The sequence below is a fragment of the Rhinatrema bivittatum genome, chromosome 9 (assembly GCF_901001135.1).
Source record: "Rhinatrema bivittatum chromosome 9, aRhiBiv1.1, whole genome shotgun sequence".
NCBI classification, from domain to species: domain Eukaryota; kingdom Metazoa; phylum Chordata; class Amphibia; order Gymnophiona; family Rhinatrematidae; genus Rhinatrema; species Rhinatrema bivittatum.
In genome coordinates this window covers 198,051,411-198,069,835 of record NC_042623.1, presented here as the reverse complement: position 1 = coordinate 198,069,835, position 18,425 = coordinate 198,051,411, and the positions used below count along the sequence as shown (strand labels likewise).

The following is an 18,425-nucleotide window of genomic DNA, read 5'->3' as shown; positions in this document are numbered from 1 at the left end:
GTGCCTGCGCGGGAAGACCCGCGCAGGCACCCGATGACTCCAGCGCTGGCACCCGGCTGACACCCGTTGACTCCCGCGCAGGCACCCCGGATGACTCCAGTCGGCGTGCTCTCTTCTCCTCCCCCCCGCGGCCCGGAAGAGGAAGTGGAGAGCATCGGGTGCCTGCGCGGGAAGAAGACTGCAGCGCGGCTCGGAGGAAAATGAAAATCTTCAACCGCGGCCGATGGGACTCCGCCTTCGCCTCCGCGAGGGCTGAAAATGAAGGAGGTTAGCGTTGGGAGGTGGCTGCTGCTGCCGCGAGTTCCCGGGGGGGGGGGGGGGGGGGAGAGAGAGAGTGAATGAGCGAGCAAGCATGTGTGTTTGAGATCCTGTGTGTGTGAGTGAGAGATTGCATGTATGTGAATGATTGAGAGCCTGTATATGTGAAAGAGAGTATGTCTGTGATTGAGATCCTGCCTGTGAGAGAGAGAGCATGAATGTAAGTTTACCATTGGGAACCTGTATGTGTAAGTTTGTAATTGAAAACCTGTTTGTTTGAAAGAGTATGTGTGTATGATTGAGATCCTTTGTGTGTGAGAGAGATCATGTGTATGTATGATTAAGAGCCTGTGTGTATAAGTAAGAGAGAGATCATGTGTGTCTGTGTCTGATTGACAGCTGGTTTAGGTGATGGAGCATGTGAGTATGTGATTGAGAGCCTGTGTTTAAATGAGAGAGAGAGACCATGTGTGTCTGTGTGATTGAGAGCTGATTTAGGTGAGGGAGCATGTGAGTATGTGATTGAGAGCCTGTGTTTAAATGAGAGAGAGAGACCATGTGTGTCTGTGTGATTGAGAGCTGATTTAGGTGAGGGAGCATGTGAGTATGTGATTGAGAGCCTGTGTTTAAATGAGAGAGAGAGACCATGTGTGTCTGTGTGTGATTGAGAGCTGATTTAGGTGAGGGAGCATGTGAGTATGTGATTGAGAGCCTGTGTGTAAATGAGAGAAAGAGAGGACATGTTTGTAAGCATGTGAATGAGAGTCTGTGTGTGAGAGAAAAAGACAGCATGTATTTATGTGATTGAAAGCCTGTGTGTGTGTAAGCGTGAAAAGATAGACAGCATGTGTGTAAATGTGTAATTAAGAGCCTATATAAGTGAGAGAGAAAAAACATTTGTATATGTGAGTGACTGAGAGCATGTGTGTATAGGTGTGTCATTGAGAGCCAGTGTGAGAGAGAGCGCTGGTATGTGACTGAGAGAGGAGAAAGTTCCAAGCAAACCACCCCACCTCCTGCTAATTCAGAACAATCTCAGGACACCTGGATATCAAACGTTCCCAGGTATGCAGAGCAAAAAAATTTTTGTATCCTTATTATTTTTCATTACTGGATCTGTGTGTCTGCTATTTTGAAATATTTTGTTGGTATCTGGAAATGTTTTATATGAGTTTTTAATTATTGGATATTCCACTCATCAGCTGTTTCGAAATATGTTCTTTTTGTTAGTACAGTTTTACTGCTGATGATTTTATATTTCTTGATTTGTTTTATAAGGATGTGTGATGTTTCTTTTTTCCTTTGTTACACTGCATACAGAGACTCTGGCTTGTTGCAGTTTCCAATTCAGTTTTTGTCTGCATGCTTCTTGTTATGCGTTTTGGTCTCTTTATTCTATGTTAGGTGAGGGACAGCACGTGATTCAGGTGAGGTTTTCTGCTGGCGTGTAGTTTCTGTGTAGGACTCTATAGCAGCCTGACTTGGTCCGTTTTCCTAATAGGAGATGTATTGGTGTCTTAAGGCCTGGTGTAATATTTTCAGAGACTTATTGTACTTTAAAAGTGTGATCTTACATAAAATGCACACATTTACTTGTATTTAGTTTTAAACATATTGTATGGCTCTCATGGAATTACATTTTAAAATATGTGGCGTTTATGGCTCTCTCAGCCAAAAAGGTTCCTGACCCCTGCTCTAAGTGAACTTAATAGCAGGTAATGGACTTCTCCTCCAAGAACTTATCCAATCCTTTTTTAAACACAGCTACACTAACTGCACTAACCACGTCCTCTGGCAACAAATTCCAGAGTTTAATTGTGCGATGAGTAATAAAGAACTTTCTCCGATTAGTTTTAAATGTGCCCCATGCTAACTTCATGGAGTGCCCCCTAGTCTTTCTACTATCCGAAAGAGTAAATAACTGATTCACATCTACCCGTTCCAGACCTCTCATGATTTTAAACACCTCTATCATATCCCCCCTCAGTCGTCTCTTCTCCAAGCTGAAAAGTCCTAACCTCTTTAGTCTTTCCTCATAGGGGAGTTGTTCCATCCCCTTTATCATTTTGGTAGCCCTTCTCTGTACCTTCTCCATCGCAATTATATCATTTTTGAGATGCGGCGACCAGAATTGTACACAGTATTCAAGGTGTGGTCTCACCATGGAGCGATACAGAGGCATTATGACATTTTCCGTTTTATTCACCATTCCCTTTCTAATAATTCACAACATTCTGTTTGCTTTTTTTGACTGCCGCAGCACACTGAACCGACGATTTCAATGTGTTATCCACTATGACACCTAGATCTCTTTCTTGGGTTGTAGTTCAAAATAGGAGGACTGAGTTTTGTTTTGCCTTTGTTTCTTAAATCTGTATCCTCACATCAAATAAAACTCACTTAAGAAAAACGGTAAACCTAGCACACAATTTTTCCAAAGAAAAGGGAAAAAAAATTCAAGCCAGGGACATTTCAAAAACTGTGCATGCTTTTTTTTTTTTTTTTTTTTTTTTTAACAGGCAAGTGATTTATAATACCAGCATGTTAAAAACAATAAACGTTACTATGTCTATTTTAACAAGTATGGGTGTAATTCTGTAACACTGCGCAGACGTTGGCCGGCAAATATATGCATAAGTTACACCAATTTTCAAAATAGACTTATGCCTGTAAATCCGCTCTGAGAATGATTCCAGAAAAACTACGTGCACACAATTACAACTATTTTGAGTGCGTAGTTATGCAGACAGAATTTATGCACACATTTTTAAAAATCAATAAAGTCTGCAGGTAAAAAAAAAAACAAAAAAAAACCCAACCCTGCCCAGATGGCTTTTTCCCCATGCATGTAAAATTACCCGCATACAGCGTGCATGCATGGAATTTCATGTGCTTGTCCGGCATGCAATTTTCCGAAGGGCCATTTCTGCAGGAAAAGCACTACTTTACCCGCAGAAGTCCCTTTGAAAATGACCTGTAGAAGCTTGGTTTATGTGACGAAACGGTTTTCACATTTCTTTCTGACTCAGTGACTGCATTCTCGGGTTAACTTATAGAAAAATGCCTAAAATAATCAGACTACAACGGCCGGCACTTTATCACGATGAGCTCGTTTGTAAAATCAATAATGCAAAAAAATGAAGACAAACGGGAAACAAGTCACAAGAGTGTATTTTTTAAATTTATTTAAATGCTTAAATCAGAAGAATAAACATACCTCTACCTATGAAGTTTTCATACAATCGCTGATCTCCTTTCAGGCAATTGATGAACCAGCTTAGTCAAAAAAAAAAAAAAAAAAAAAAGCATGCCCAGTATACACAAAGGTATACAGATACCGTGATACTGAAAAATGTTACTGCCTAACAGGGTTAGAGATAGCTAAACCCCAGACACTGGCATATGTGACGTTTTCCCCCCTCTCCCCCCACCAAGAACAGCAAAAGGCCAGTAAACATGTTGTATGCAAAAAAGAAAGAAAAAAAAAAAACCCTTATGTTAGCCACCCCCTAAGCAGGTCGGCGACGCAGATCACCAGAACAGTGCTGTCTCCCGACCTACTCTCTTATGAGGAATTCCTGCTGCAGCTGCCACAAAAAAAATACAACACTTTCTTCCCTGGAATTATTATACCCATTATAGCTGTGCTAACGTCTGCAGCCATAATGGGGGTGGGGTAAACGTTATGTAATAAAAACAACAAATTAAAAAAAAAAAAAGATGAAAGACAGTAAATTAAAGCAGGAGGAAGAGGTTTATCTTTTGCTGAATTCAATACCCGGAAATCGATGAGCTCATTATGATAATAAAGCAAAGGTATTAAAAACCCAAACCTAATAATAATTACCTCCCCCCCCCATAAAAAGGGCTACGGCGTTCAGGATGCTTTGCTTTACAGATCGGCTCCTCACTCCCTTGTGCCTAGTTGATTATGAGATGCGATGCTCGTATCCTACGATGTTCATGCACACAGGTACAGTATACGGCGACGGCTCACGGCCTTTCGCTTCTCATGAGATGCAGTCCCACCTCTAGTCTCGGTTGAACTGCCCGACCTATTTGCTATATTTCCAAACCAATGCTTCAAAAGAAAAAGAGAAGAACCACCTATTATTCAGGGGGCCATCTGCAGCAGCACACCGACGTGGTCGAGCCGGTGTCGGGTGCACACAGAAAAACGAAGTCACTCTGCGTCGCACGAGCGGCACACAGCTAGCATTTTTCACTGGAGATGAGCAAATGAATTCAGTGTGTGTCTCACCTAAGATCCTAAAACAGCGATGGGATTGCAGCGCTGCTGTCAGGAATGGAACTGAAGCCGCGTTCTTCTTTAAAACGAAAAAAAAAACCACTGACTACCTGCATGAGTCAGGCCAGCACCACGCTGCCTTAACCCCATTTTCTCCCTACAAAAATGTATGCATCTTGCAGCTTAGAAATTCGCTGCTCTAATATCTGTCATTTGCTGAAATGAATCAGCACCGATTACCGAAATGAACATGTTACACATGTGGACCACGGCAGATATTCCTTGCTCCTGTCAAAAACAAACAGATTTGAATTTAAGAAATACTATCGCATGCTTGCATCTCTACACATTTGCTAAGACTATTTGCCAGTATCGATGGTCCTGCTTCTGTAGTTTTACATATTAGATAAAAATACAATTCTTTTATAATATACAGCATACGTGATTTAGAGAAACTGGTACCTGCTTTTACATCTTAGGAACAAGCAGGGCCTTGTAAGTAAACCTCTACACAGTATAATCTTTCACAATGCTAGCCGGAAAACCTTACAATTGCTTGCTACTGCATCTCTGCCCGACAATGAAGCTCTTTTATGGAAAACAAGATATTACAAGAGGAATAGGAGAAAAAAAAAACAACCAAAAAACAGATAGACTGCACTCACCCTAAGAAGAAAAACCAAGAGATGCCCAGCGCAGAAACGTCCACAAGCAATTAAGGCAAACTAGAAGACCTTACACTTTCCTCCCCCATGACAGGCTGTAGACATCTGGTTATACTGAAGAGATGCCATCATCCTGCGGCAGACATAACGGCCCTCAGACGACGGCGATGAGCATTATACAGGGGGGAAAGATGTGAAGAACTTTGTGCCTAATGACCTGATGAAGATTAAGGGACTGAAGAGTTGACAATGCTGGCTTAAAACTAATATTTATTGCCCTGTGAATGCATGCTATGGCTATTTATATCCAATATAAGAAAAGGAATAGTACAGAGCTAAAGCAGGGAGCTAGCATTCACAGCTCCTAAATTTGCAGTCCCGTTTCTGTCACTTTCTATTTGACCTTGAGCGACTCCGTCTACTTCTCCGTACCCCAGTTTATCCATCTCTGTTTTACAGCCATCATCATGCTAATCACGTTGTTCCACGTTCTCCCATGCTGGGCTCCACGAGTGTTCATTAAGTACTAAAACTGTAAAGTGCTCTAGGTGATAAACCAATAGGCAAACGTGATTTCCTTTTACGCCGAGTGGTACAATGCATTTTCGCTTATAGATCTTACTCATCAGTCAAGCTCATTCCCTGCCTTCTGCACAATAATCAGGAAATATGCAAATACAGCAGTAACACCACCAAATGAAAGGTTAATGCAGATGGAAGTGAACGTACGATGGAGTTAACAGTAAAATGATTCAGTACAGGAATACTTACAAAACAGTCTCAAAATCAATTGTAAAACTTACTTGAAACTTACTGAGAAATCTAAGAAGTGAAACTTGCTTTTACTGCACTCATCTAACCCTTGTAATCAGGATTTAAATGAATATAGCCGACTACTCGCTAGCAGCAATTCATACCTAAACGTTGAAGAATCTTAAACAGATTAATTCTGTCTCTGAATCACAATGTATTGAATTGCATGAGCACACACGAGCAACCCTCTCCAGATATAACTGAAAATAGGATTAACGTCATAGAACATTAATGCTGCCTGCACCAAAATGGCCGACACAGCATCAGATGGCTAATGCTTCATTTACTTGTTCTCATGGTTGCAAGCTTGACAAACATACACAGTGTCCTGCGGCCATTTTGAACTCAATGATAAAGAAAGAAAATGGCTGCCAGTGCAAAAAAAAAAAAAAAAAATCCCATCTCATAGTTAGAATTCTTGAAGACAAGAACCGAAGATAATAAAAGCGAGGGAAAAAACATGCCCCTGTTCTAAACATACTGAGGTGAGGGAGGAGTATCTGGCGCCAGAAATGTTATAATTATGTGATACAATAACCAAAAGGTAGATCTTGGTTCTTTGATTTCACAGAGCATTCTATGATGCCCAGATGAGGCAGTCTCTATCACTGCAGAATGACACAGAAGCGAGCCCAAAACGCCTTGTACTTACACAGCGCGGTATCGGCGATCTTATTACAACAGCAAACCATAGAAGAGCCTATCTTAACTCTTATTGCTAGCGTAAATGCAAATTTTCCGGACGATGATGATACGGTTCTGGCAGCCTTCTTTTGCAGAACCCCTCCTGTCTGGGAGAGAAGCTGTGCAGCTCTTTTGCTGCTTAAGTAATGCTGGCGACTGTACTGTCTTGAGGTGGCGAACGCGCTTATCTTTCTGACCAAGACTTTCTCAACCATGTCTCATGCTGCTGGTACTCTGCTCGAGTGATAATGAAACTGCTTACTTCCACAAAGCGAGGATGAGGATACTGCCTCCCTGAACAGCATATTAAAAAAGAAACACACACACAGACAACCCCATCCCCGGTACAGCAAGCAGGCTAGATTCGGTTTGCGACAGATATATCGCAAGTGAGAAAAAAACAAACCCAAAAAAAAAAAAAAAATAGTGCCGACGCACAGCTTCTTGAACTGGAGACCCCTCACTTCTTTCAAACAATGGAAGGGTGCAAGAAAATCCCCCACACAAAAACCTGAGCAAGAGAACGAAATGGTTACGGAATGGGCTGGCACTGCGGCCTTCAGCTAAAATGAGCCTCTCTCTCTCTCTGCAAAAATTATTATTGAGAACCTTTCAGCAAGCTCTAGTTGCCATGGAAACGTTAGGGCCTGGCCTGGTTGTTACTTGGAGGCTAGGCTATATCTGAGCCACTGCTCTAACAGGAATTCGGCTCCTGATCATACGTTAAAACAGGCAGCGCGTTTCGGCTTAGCAATTTATAGATGCGTGTGTGTGTGTGTGCGTGTTTCGGGGGGGGGGGGGGGGGGAATATTTCCCTCCGATTGTCTCGCTCATTGGAAGGGCTGACTGCCATAATGTAGCTCGGTGGAGTTTTTTGTGCTGAAAAGACCATTTACATCTTTATCATGATGGAAAAAGAAAATCTGTTAAGAGAGACATTTCATTCTGTGCACACTTATAGAAGCAACTAACCTCTGAGGGACGGACTGGTCTTTCTGCTTACAGAACTTGAGAAAAGGCAGTTTCCTGCAAGGTTTTGAAGCTCTGGTTTTTTGTTTGGTTTTTTTTTTTCCTTGCCTGCATTATTAATTTGACTTCTTTTTTTGCATTTTATCTAGAAGCCCGATTCGTAACCCTCTAAGGCTGTAAGAGGGCTGAAACCGGTGAGCATTTAAAAAAATAAATAAATAAAATAAACTATACTGCTGCACAGAAGTCGCCACGCCTTTGATGCATAGGGTCAACGTAGCCAATAGCTCTAATCTACAGTCTCAAAGGATCCTTTAAGCAGTCCCTTCAGTAGTCTCTGTATCGATAGGTGAAGGAATAAAATTAGAAAACCTATTGTAAAAAAAAATAAAAAAATCAATGGTCTAATTTTTTTTTTTTTTTTTTTTTTAGCAGAGAAGCAGCATTTTTTTTCAGTCTTGTCCTGCTCCAGCAGCATCAAACGAGCAATCTGGAAAGCATGCACGGTCCTACGTACCTGCATAACCCACTCAGAACAGAGTGACCACGGCAAATCTACGCAGCCTTTTTACGCAATGCGCAGAAGGGGGGGAAAAAAAACCCCCAACGACAAATTTCCCATCTTCTCGCTTATAATATTTTGGGGGAGGGGGCGGTGGTGAGGGGGGATACTGCAGCCATCAGGATCGGAAGAAGTGAAACAGCTCGCACAGGGGAGGGGGGGGGGGGTTACGTTCACGAGAATCACATTTATCAATAGGGAAACCAGGGGCTGTGAGAGAGCAAGAGAAAAAAAAAAAAATAATAATAATAAAAAAATCTTCAACCGTGTTCTGCTGCCCCTCGCACAGACTTCCTTCCAGGGTCCAAGAGCACGAAACCGACCGCCGCCGAGTACGCTTGGTCCCGTCTCGCTGAAAACGAACTTACCGACATCCGTGCCGAAGATGTAAGCCAGGCTTACCAAAGCCTGTTGCGCCACGTGCCCCTGCACAAGAGCTAAAAATAGATTTGTCATGCCACTCACCTGCATAACAACCACGTAACTTTCCAGGGCTTTAATTCGATATTCACATTAATTAACAATATAGTCTGCATTATTTAGCTAAACCCGCAAGAAGAAAAAAAACAGAAGGGGTGATGCCGGTGGCAAATAGTTGTTGAGTTTTTGGGTTGTGTTTTTTTTTAAATAACTATTTAGAACCCGGATGGCAAGGAAACAGATAATATAAGAAAAGAAATTACGAAGGCGGTATTTAAGCTTGTTAACGCAGCAGCCTTCGGTACTTCCGTGACACAGCACCCAGCGAGCGTTGAACATACTCACAGCTGAAGTGCTGGGCGATGCACAGTGAGCTCTGGGAACGGCATTGCACACAGCAGAAGCAAGGTTAATCCTGCCTGCCATTTTAGGCTTGCCAGGAGCAAGACACACACAGGAGGCGCAGCGCAGCAGCCCAGCTCTGGCGAGGGAGGAGGCGCGCGGGAGAGCTCACCTTGAATGCAGTATCTGATTAAATGTTGTAAGTGACACTGCACGTTCTGCTGCTGCAGCTGCCGTCTTGGTACAACGGGGTAGGAGGGAACAAAAAAAAGAGAGAGAGCTCACATCTACCGGGTGATGCAAAACTAGCCCAATTCCCCGAACACACAGACACAGCTCAGCAGCAACAACCCCCCCCCCCGCCAAAAAAAAAATACTTCTGCAAACCTTAGGACAAGTCAGCAAAGCCAGCTGCAAAAAATGGCTGCTCTCATCTGCCGTGTGGAGAAGAGAGAGCAGCGGTGCCAGAGGGAGGACACTGGCTTCAGCGCAGGCAAAATGTCCTCCACCACACGAAGGAAGATGGCAGAATGGCAGCAGCAGCAGCAGCAGGTCCCGGATAAAGAGAATATACTGAGCTTCGCGGCCAGAATTTCAGCGGGACGGCAATGCCAGAAGAAAAAAATAAAAAATAAAAAAAATACACCTCCTGAAGTCAGAATGATTTTTCGATACCGGTAGAAATACAGCTTGCAGAGGGAGTCTCAAAACACTTTATATGCAAAATCCTTAGCAGTGCTGAAGAACCACAAGCTGCTGGGTCACATGCTCAGCTATTTATATTTAGGGTAAGACCCTATTCGTCGCCACAGGCCCGGCTCGCGCTAAATATATTCCCCACTCCGTAGCAATCACAGGTATTTCGCTGCAGAGAGTTTTGTTCCATTTAACGGTAAGGGATCTTTAACATCCCAAACAGGAGGAGTAAAAAAGTAGGCTCCCGTGCTAATCTGATCTTGTGAACAGCATTTTGCTTAAAATATATTTTAAGGAGGTACCGCAGCAGTGGGAAAACTGACTTGCAAAAGGCACTTCAAGGTACACAATGTTTTGGGAGCGCCATGCCAGTCTCTCCTGTGGTAAGTGCGTTACAGCGTTCGATTTTACGATGAAAACCTTGAAGCAAATCTTGTGTTGGTTCTCCTGCGAGCAGCACCCGACAGACCCGAGATGAAACGATGCGCCGTGTGTCTGTGCAATCACGTACAGGAGCTCGCCTCCTTGCGGTGTGAGAAGCACCACGCCGCGCTCTCCCGAGGCATAATATCTCAAAAAAAAAAAAAAAAAGAGTCTCAACGTTAAGCCACGGGTTCGAATCTGACCCAGACTGGTGGTGGCTACCATCTGAAAGTTACCGACCGGTCTCTGCTGGTAAGCGCCACAGTCCTTGGCTTCCTCCAACTGCTACACGCTAGTTCTGCTCCTCTTAAAAGAAATTGGAACTGGATGTCCACGGATACAACTTAAGCAATACTCCAGCGGCATAAACTCCACCCGACCAGTGCAGGGAGCAGGCATGACTAGGGCTCCGCAGGGTTCACGGCCCTCGCAGTGGCTGAACAGGATCAGGACCGTCCGTCCCCTAAGCCTGCAGCAATGTTAAAGATGGCAGCAAAACCCAACCTGGGGGGGGGGGGGCCTGTGAGCGGGTGTGACCTCACATGCCCTGTAGCGATCCCCGACCCTCACCCAGGTTTTCATGGCAAAAGGGAAATCCTTGCAGGAAGAGGAAGTGGGGGGGGATGCCGCGGGGGGCCCTGTGAGTACGCCACGGCTCTCCCAAGCCCCACGCCGATTTGGGGGCTAATAAGGCTGCTCCAGGCCAGAAGCTATTCGGCCTCGCCCAGTGAGACTGTGATGCATGCGTCCCTGTTGGAAGCGGACTGCAGATCACGGGGAGGGGGAATGCGGTAAGACGTCAGCTTCTGACACACCCACAGGTTAATTCCTCGAATTCATGAGTGCAGTGAAACCCTTAGCTCTCCACTGGCAGGGACCACGACACTATCACTCTCGGTCTCTCTCACACACACACACGCTCTATCTCTCTCTCTCTTTGATAATTAAAGCGTTGGAACGAGTCTCTTCGAATAGCTTCTGCCCTGTGCACTCTGTCTGGGAGGTCCATATGCTTATCAGGAGCAAGCCAAACAGGAAGAGCGGCCTGCCTTCACGCTATCTAACCCTCCACTGTCTCTGCGCTGTCAGCCAGATTAAAACAAAACAAAACCCCGCCTTGGGCCATTTCCCATATAAGAACATTCCCTCCATAAGAACACCTTTTTTGCAATCCTCAGCACATCCCTGCCTACCTGTTATAAGAAGGGGTTTGCGTAATCTTCGAGCTTATTTCATATGTGAAGTTTAATTCCACAGGAGCAGAGAGGAGGGTTGTGACAGGACGCATACAGAAACAAACAAAGGCTATATATACATATATACATACATATATATATACATATATATACATATATACATATATATACATATATACATACATATATACATATATACATACATACATATATACATATATATATACATATATATATACATATATACATATATGTGTATATATATATATATATATATATATATATGCCGTAAACGCACGTGAGAGTTTGCTGCATCAAACCTCATCACACCAGCTTTAGCTCCTGCTTTCCATAATTAGCGGCCGTCTGATGTTGCCTCCCCCCCCTGCTTTTCTGATTTTAGGCCCCAGCGTTGTAAGATTATTCATAGACTGGATGGTGGACATCGTGAACAAGTACTTCCCTTACCTTACGCCAGCATCCTTTCTCTCTAGGCTCATGGCACAATGTTTAGGACTAGAACTTCCTGTAAACTCAGCACTGCCGGCCATGGAGGGCTTTCACGAGATCTCTCTCTCACACTTCTCCCCGGTGCTGGAGGTTTACAGACGAGAGACACAGAACCTGCTGTTCTCACGGATGTCACCTCCGTGCTAACCTCCTATTCTCGTACTCCCTACGCGTTTGTGAAGTCCCACGTGGTCTTTGGCTTAAAGCGCCACCCCCCCCCCCCCCTTCCTTCCCCAAACAAAACCGTAGCCTATCCCGGTCACGGGGACTCGCGCTCAGGGCTATCTTTCTGGGGAAAAACCAAACAAACAAACAGTGCCTGTAACTCTCACGCGGGATGCACTTTTTTTTAATCTTCCGTCATTCGGTAGGCTATCAACAGCGGGGAGGCAAATAACTATCACGTGTGAACGTGGAAGGACACAAGTCGGCAAAACATTTTACTCGCCGGTCACAGTTGGGAGCAGGCCATTCTAATGTAGAGAGGGTCATGATATGAAGGCACAAAAATGAGTTTGGTAACGTGCACAAATGCTAGAAGTCTGGACAGCCCTATTGGCGGAGGCTAGCATTGTTGCTGTCTAGAGACATGGAAAGGCCTTTTTTTTCCAAGGGGTAACTTGCCAGTGCTGAGTACCGGCACCATTTTCTTCCACCTGTTTGATTTGATCTGTGGTTCCCCCCCACCAATGATTTAATAGCATCATTCAATCAATCCTCTTATATGAGAGTGGTATTTCCAAACTATACAGAATAGAACAGAACTCTATAGAAATCCTGCACGTCACGGCTCTGCGAATAAATATCCTGTGTCCACAGAAACACCCCAATAAGGGTGCACAACAGGAGGAGGAGGTTTCCCCCTTACCGTTTACCATATGAAAAAGAATATTCAAATTGTGGCACCATCCCACTGACAATGACAGGCACCGTGAAGGAACACAAAACCTTACAAAAAACCGCACTCGGCATCTACTTAGCAAAACTTCCATCCGCAAACAGCACTAACACCCAGAACTCAAACAGCAATAACCCTGCCTATGAAAAGGTGGCACTGCACATATTGCAACGGGCCCTAGAACACCAATATACTTCCCTCCTAGGACAACAGAAGAATGCAGACTGCTAGCAATCTCTACACAAAAGCTACATATCAACGGTATACCTCACCTCAGTCACACATGCAGAAGACAAAACAGACCCTCACCCAATAAAGGATACGTAACCAGAAATTAGAAATACCGAAACAAATACTGTAATGGAAATCCCGAGAAGCCAGACTCCACATGCAGTGCAACGTTGGAGACCTCAAAAGAGAAATACATTTCCTCCTTTGCTGAGCAAAATGAAAGGATAACAGATGCATATTTCCAAAACGGACATGTTCCAATCAAACTAAACACAAAGGGGTTGATTTTAAGACCCACGCACGCACATGGAAGTGCCAATTTTATAACATCCGGTGTGCGCATGTTATAAAAGCCAATGGCCTTGCGCGCCGGATTTTAAAATCCACGCGTGCATGGGCGGGCAGCCTGCAACTTGCGCACGCAGGTGGGGAATTCTAGCAAAATGCGCATGGTGACACAGTCGGGCCTCCCCCAGTTCCCTCCCAGAAACTTTCCTATCCCTAACCCTACCCTTCCTACCTCTTCCCCTCTCATCCCCGACACCTAACATAACGCTGCCTATCCCTAATTGTTTTATTTTAATGCTTACTGCTCCCTGGGAGCAGAAATAATTGCTGGCTAGCGCGCGCTTCCCCAGGACAGCGTCTAACGGTGCTGTCCTGACCCCCCCTCTGCCCCTCCGCACCCAGACCACGTCACCTGGCCCGCCCCTTCGGCACGTAAAGGGGATTGCGCATGTGGCCGGGCCCATTCTAAAATGCGCGCGTGTGGCCCTTTTAAAATCAGGCTAAAAATGCTTTGTCATGTTGACATCTTATTTTTCAAATTGTGCTGTTCCTGGTCTCTCCTTTTTTCTTCTATGACCTTATCCAGGATTTCCTTTTATTTTTAAATTTCTTCTCTTCTTTTTCATGTCCTCCTCTATATTTGTCTCTGAGATTGATATTTCGCTTTCATCTCCTTTCTTCATTTCTTTTTTCTGCCTCTAGCTACTCATTGCTAGATTTCACCCCCTCCTTCCTTCTCCTCATATTTTAGTCCTCAAAATCTCTTTTCTCAACTCTCACCTAACCACCAGGGGATCCATATTCAGCCGCTTATCTGGCTAAGTGTTGCCCGCTGTCCATAGCCGGATATTCAATGACTCCACTTATCCAGCTAAGTGTTTGGTTTTTTCTTTTTTTTAATTATTGGGCTCCAGCTTTCCATCTCCCACTCCCACCACCTTTCATCTCCTTGCTTTCCCATTCCTTTCCAGTCTCCTATTCCCTATTTCCATCCTTTTATATACAACTCCTTTCCAGTCAACTATTTTCCGCCGCCCCTAACCTCTCACCAGCACTCTTTCCTCTGTTTTTCGTGTCCTCGCCTGTCTCCTGCCCATTTCTTTTATGTTTTACCGCCTACGTGTCATGCTGAACTGGTGGGTAAGGCCTCGGGCCACTGTCAAGTTGGCGCAATCTAATGTGTGCAAGCATAGAATAGGTCTTGGCAGGCAGCTGCTGAGACATCATGGCCAATATCTTCTTCTCTAGCCAACCACCTATTACTACTACTACTACTTAACATTTCTATATCAGTACACGACATACGCAGTGATGTACAAACAAACACTTCCCGCTTGTGTTGCGCCTTTGGGTTCTGGCGGCCAGCAGGACAACATAGGTCAAGTTCCAGTCTGAGGTCAAGGCTGGCTGAGAGCAAGGCTAGGTCAAGTCCAATCCAGGGTTGAGACAGACCGAGGGCAAAACATGGTCAAGTTCCAGTCCGTATTTGAGGAGGGCTGAGAGCAAGGTGAGGTCAAGTCCTATCCTGGGTCAAGGCATCAAGGAGACAAAGCTGGAGCCAAGACAAGACAGGACTGACAAGGAACAGGAACAAGACAAAACCTATGTGAGTACTTGCAAGACCATGAATGGAGGAGGAGCAAGTGGGACAAAAGGAAGCAAGCAGAACCACAGGAATAACCAGGAAACCACAGGTACACTGGACAACCAGCACTGCAGAAATGCAGAAGGCCTGTTGCAAAGGCATGGAGTGGTAGTTCTGATCCTCCCCTATATACTAGGGAGGAAGTGATGTCATCAGGGCATGTTCCAAACAGCAGGGCCTGTAAGAAGGCTCAGGAATTGCAGGAAGTTGAGTCATGTTCCTGAGATGCTGCATGATGCCAGAGGTGTTTCAAACTCGAGACCCTGCTTAACACTATGCAGCATCTAAGTACCCTTATTTAATCAGCTCAACCTTATTCACACTATTTGACCCCTCCAGAACACCCCCCAACCTTATCCTCTTGGGGGTAGGGGAGGAGACACTATATCTCCGCCACCCCCCCCCCCCCCCATGTTCTCTCTCTCCCCACCATACCTTCACATACACATATGCTCTCTCCCCATTCACATACACACATATACATGCTCTCCCTCCTCCAAACCGACATGGACTCTCTCTCTCTCCCACCCACACATGCATGCTTTCTCCTCCCCCCTCCCTCACACACTCCCTCTCTCCCGCCCCCCCATGGGCAATAGCAGCCTCCTCCATGGGTCCCTGGGTCCCTGTGGCACTGAGATGCTTCCTCTCTTCCATTTCTGGGGCTGATATACCATGCGGATTTGCTATTGCTGATGCTCCACCTTCCATTCTTCAGTTGGGAGGGTTCAGCCACTGCTGCAACTTCTGGCTCCTCTCTTTGGCTGGGAAGGCCCCGTCACTGCTTCGCTGCCTTCTTTCTTCAGCTGGGAGGGCCCCGCTGCTCCTCTCTTCAGTCGGGAGAGCCCGGCCACTGCTGCAGCCTCCAGCTCCTCTCTTTGACCGGGAATGGGTCAGTCACTGCTTTGTCACCTTCTCTCTTTGGCCGGGAGGGCCCAGTCACCACTGGCTCCTCTCTTCGGCTAGGACGACCCGGCCACCGCTGCTCCCATGCTCTTGACGTCTCTTGGGGGCGCAGTTCAAACGTCAGCAATTGAACCCGTGTGGGCTACTGGGCCTTCACAGTTCAAACAGCTGACATTTGAACTGTGCACCGCAAGAGAGACTGTGCAGCTATGGGAGCATAAGGTGAAGGCATCGTGGTGCTGGGTTGGAGGAGCAGTGCTCGTGGACAACTGAGATGGCGGGCGTGGTAAAGGATCAACCAGAGGGGACTGCAGCTGCTTTTCAAGGGCTAAAATCCAGACATTTTAGCTCTCCTCCTGGCTTCTGAACAGCCCCTCTAATATCCATACTGTCTGCAGAAAATCCAGTTGGCAACCCTAATCTACATCCTCAAACTTTCCTTTTGTTCATTTACCTTTGCAGGTTTCCCATCTCCATTGATATCAGGTTGAGGGTAAGGGTAGGAAAGCTTGATTTTTTTTTGTTTCCAGCCAGCTTACACTCTTGGCAGTGTAGGATCTAATCTGTTCCCGGACACCTTTCTGTGATGGACTCGGATCCTCTCTCTTTTATAGCTCTGCAATCTTCCATGTGGAAACCCAGTCGCAAATGAAGCCAAATCCTTCTCTGGTGGACCAGTCCAATCATGCGCTGATGGGTCTTGGTGCACAGCGTCCTGCCCTCCACACATGGCCAGCACCTCAGAGAAAGCAACCAGCCGCCCGAGACCCTGCTGTTGTGTTTGAGGCATTGTGGACCCTTGGTCGCAATGGAAATGAATCCGCCCACGGGGAGGAGCCCCATGGGGAACCGCTGCGATAGGCTGACATAGTTAGCAGACACAGAATGGATAGAGTCTTTATCGTACTGCTGTAAATAGACGGTAAAGCAGGAAGGTATGGCACTGATCCACCAGGTGCCAATACGCTCAACAGGCTCAGAAGTATAGTCTCACCCAGATGTTCACGATAGGCAGGAGCCCGCAGTGCAGGGTAACGCCGCGGCTGGTGGGTGGAGTTGGAGCGCCGGATCGTAGAGGTACTCACAGAGTGAAGGCGTCTTCCTGATGGTAGAATGGTGGGACTGAAGTTCCGTGGTGCAGGATATGAAGTAGACAGGCCCTCGAGGAGCGAGTACCCAATGGTCTAATATCCTGGAAATTAATAAAGAGAAAAGACCCCCCCCCCAAGGAGCAGTTGTCTTGGTTAGTGAGGACCCCGAAGTTGGAAGCGAGGGACCCCCCCCCCCCCCAGGAGCAGGTGTCTAGAGCGTCTGCTGGAGCGAGGCCCTTAGCGTGAAAAGAGGTGTCTAAGCGTGCAGCTTACAGCAGGCAGGGTAGCAAAGCAAAGTCCTTGCTAACTCAAATTGGTAGCGGAAGCGGAGGCTAGTTATACCCGGAGGTACTGACGTCCTGCGGTGGGGGCCCGCCCACGAGGTTCCTGCCGTGACGTGTATTTGAGCGTCAGAGATGTGCGCGCTCGCACCCTAGGAGGCCACGGGAGCGAGCATGGCGGATGGGGACGCCCATGCTGGTCTGGAAACGCTGAGGGGCCCTCGGCACCGGAGATAGCCATCTTGCCCAAAGCAAGAGAAAAGGGGAGAAAGAGACCCCCAAACTCCACTTAATCGCTTATTCGGGTCATTAGTACGCCTGTGGAAAATGACGAAAAAACCCTCTTTCCCATTCCTTTTCCTCAGTGATCCTAAGGATGCGTTTTGCATCCTTCTGATCCATGGCACCGAGTAAGTACTTAATCCACCATATCTCCCCTATCTTTCAGGTCCCCTGAATTCCAGTCGGCTTGGCCTGCAACCAGCTTCCATGTTCAGGGCAAAGGTGAATACAGACGGGGAAACACCAATGCTGCCCCGTAATCACCGCACGCATACTACTATTAACCTTGATTTCATTCTGGATTTAGCTCAAGGCGAGATACATTCAGGTACAGCAGCCATTTCCCTGTCCCCAGAGGGCTTTCGGTCTAAGGGCCTCATTTCTTAGTAAACCAGGCCCTGAGGTTGGCGCCTGAGGCAATGGAGGGTGACGTGATTTGCCCGAGGTCACAAGGGGCTTGATTTTCTCCCGGCCTTGGGAAAGAGCCAATCCCTGGTTTAGTACTGAGTTCTGAACGGGCATTGGCTGCGTCACCGAAGAGTGGAGTGAATCAACCTAATAAACGAAGCTTGACCGACGTGCCGCAAATGCGCAGTAGACAGCAGCTCTACTGCGCATGTGCGGGCAAGCACGTCTGTCTCAGCGAGCGTCAGCTGGATATCAACATGGCGGCGGCGACGAGGAATGGCGGCCAATAGCGAGGAATGGAGCGTGAGAGGGAGGGAGGAAGGAGAAAGTGTGTGGGTGGGAGAGGTGTGGAGGAGTAAGGGGAGAGGGAGAATGAGGGGGAAGAGGGAGGAGAATGAGGGGGAGGTGAGAGACAGAGGGATGTGAGTAAGTGGAAGGGTAAGAAGTTGTGGAGCAGAGAAAGGGAGTGGAGGAGGGCTGAGGGAGAGGGGATGGGATTGAGAGAGGGTGGAGAGTGACTGAGGGAAGGGGAGGGAGGTGAGAGTGAGGGGAAGGAGGCAGTGGGAGACAGAGGGTGAGTAAGACTGAGTGGAGGGAAGGGGGTGAGT

At 46.4% G+C, this 18,425-nt stretch overlaps 1 protein-coding gene across 5 annotated transcripts in view; it reads right to left on the bottom strand.

Annotated features, from left to right (window-relative positions):
- ZBTB38 (zinc finger and BTB domain containing 38) overlaps window positions 1–18,425 on the bottom strand; it is an 83,114-nt gene that overhangs the window by 41,878 nt on the left and 22,811 nt on the right. The window contains exon 1 of one of the 5 annotated variants that reach the window (XM_029615963.1): window positions 9,350–9,661. The exons of 3 other annotated variants lie outside the window; for them this stretch is intronic. The gene's annotated coding sequence lies outside the window, so the exon portion shown is untranslated. Of the gene's footprint in view, window positions 1–9,134; window positions 9,258–9,349; window positions 9,662–18,425 lie in introns of those variants that run through there. One more of the 5 variants, XM_029615964.1, reaches the window with a different exon arrangement.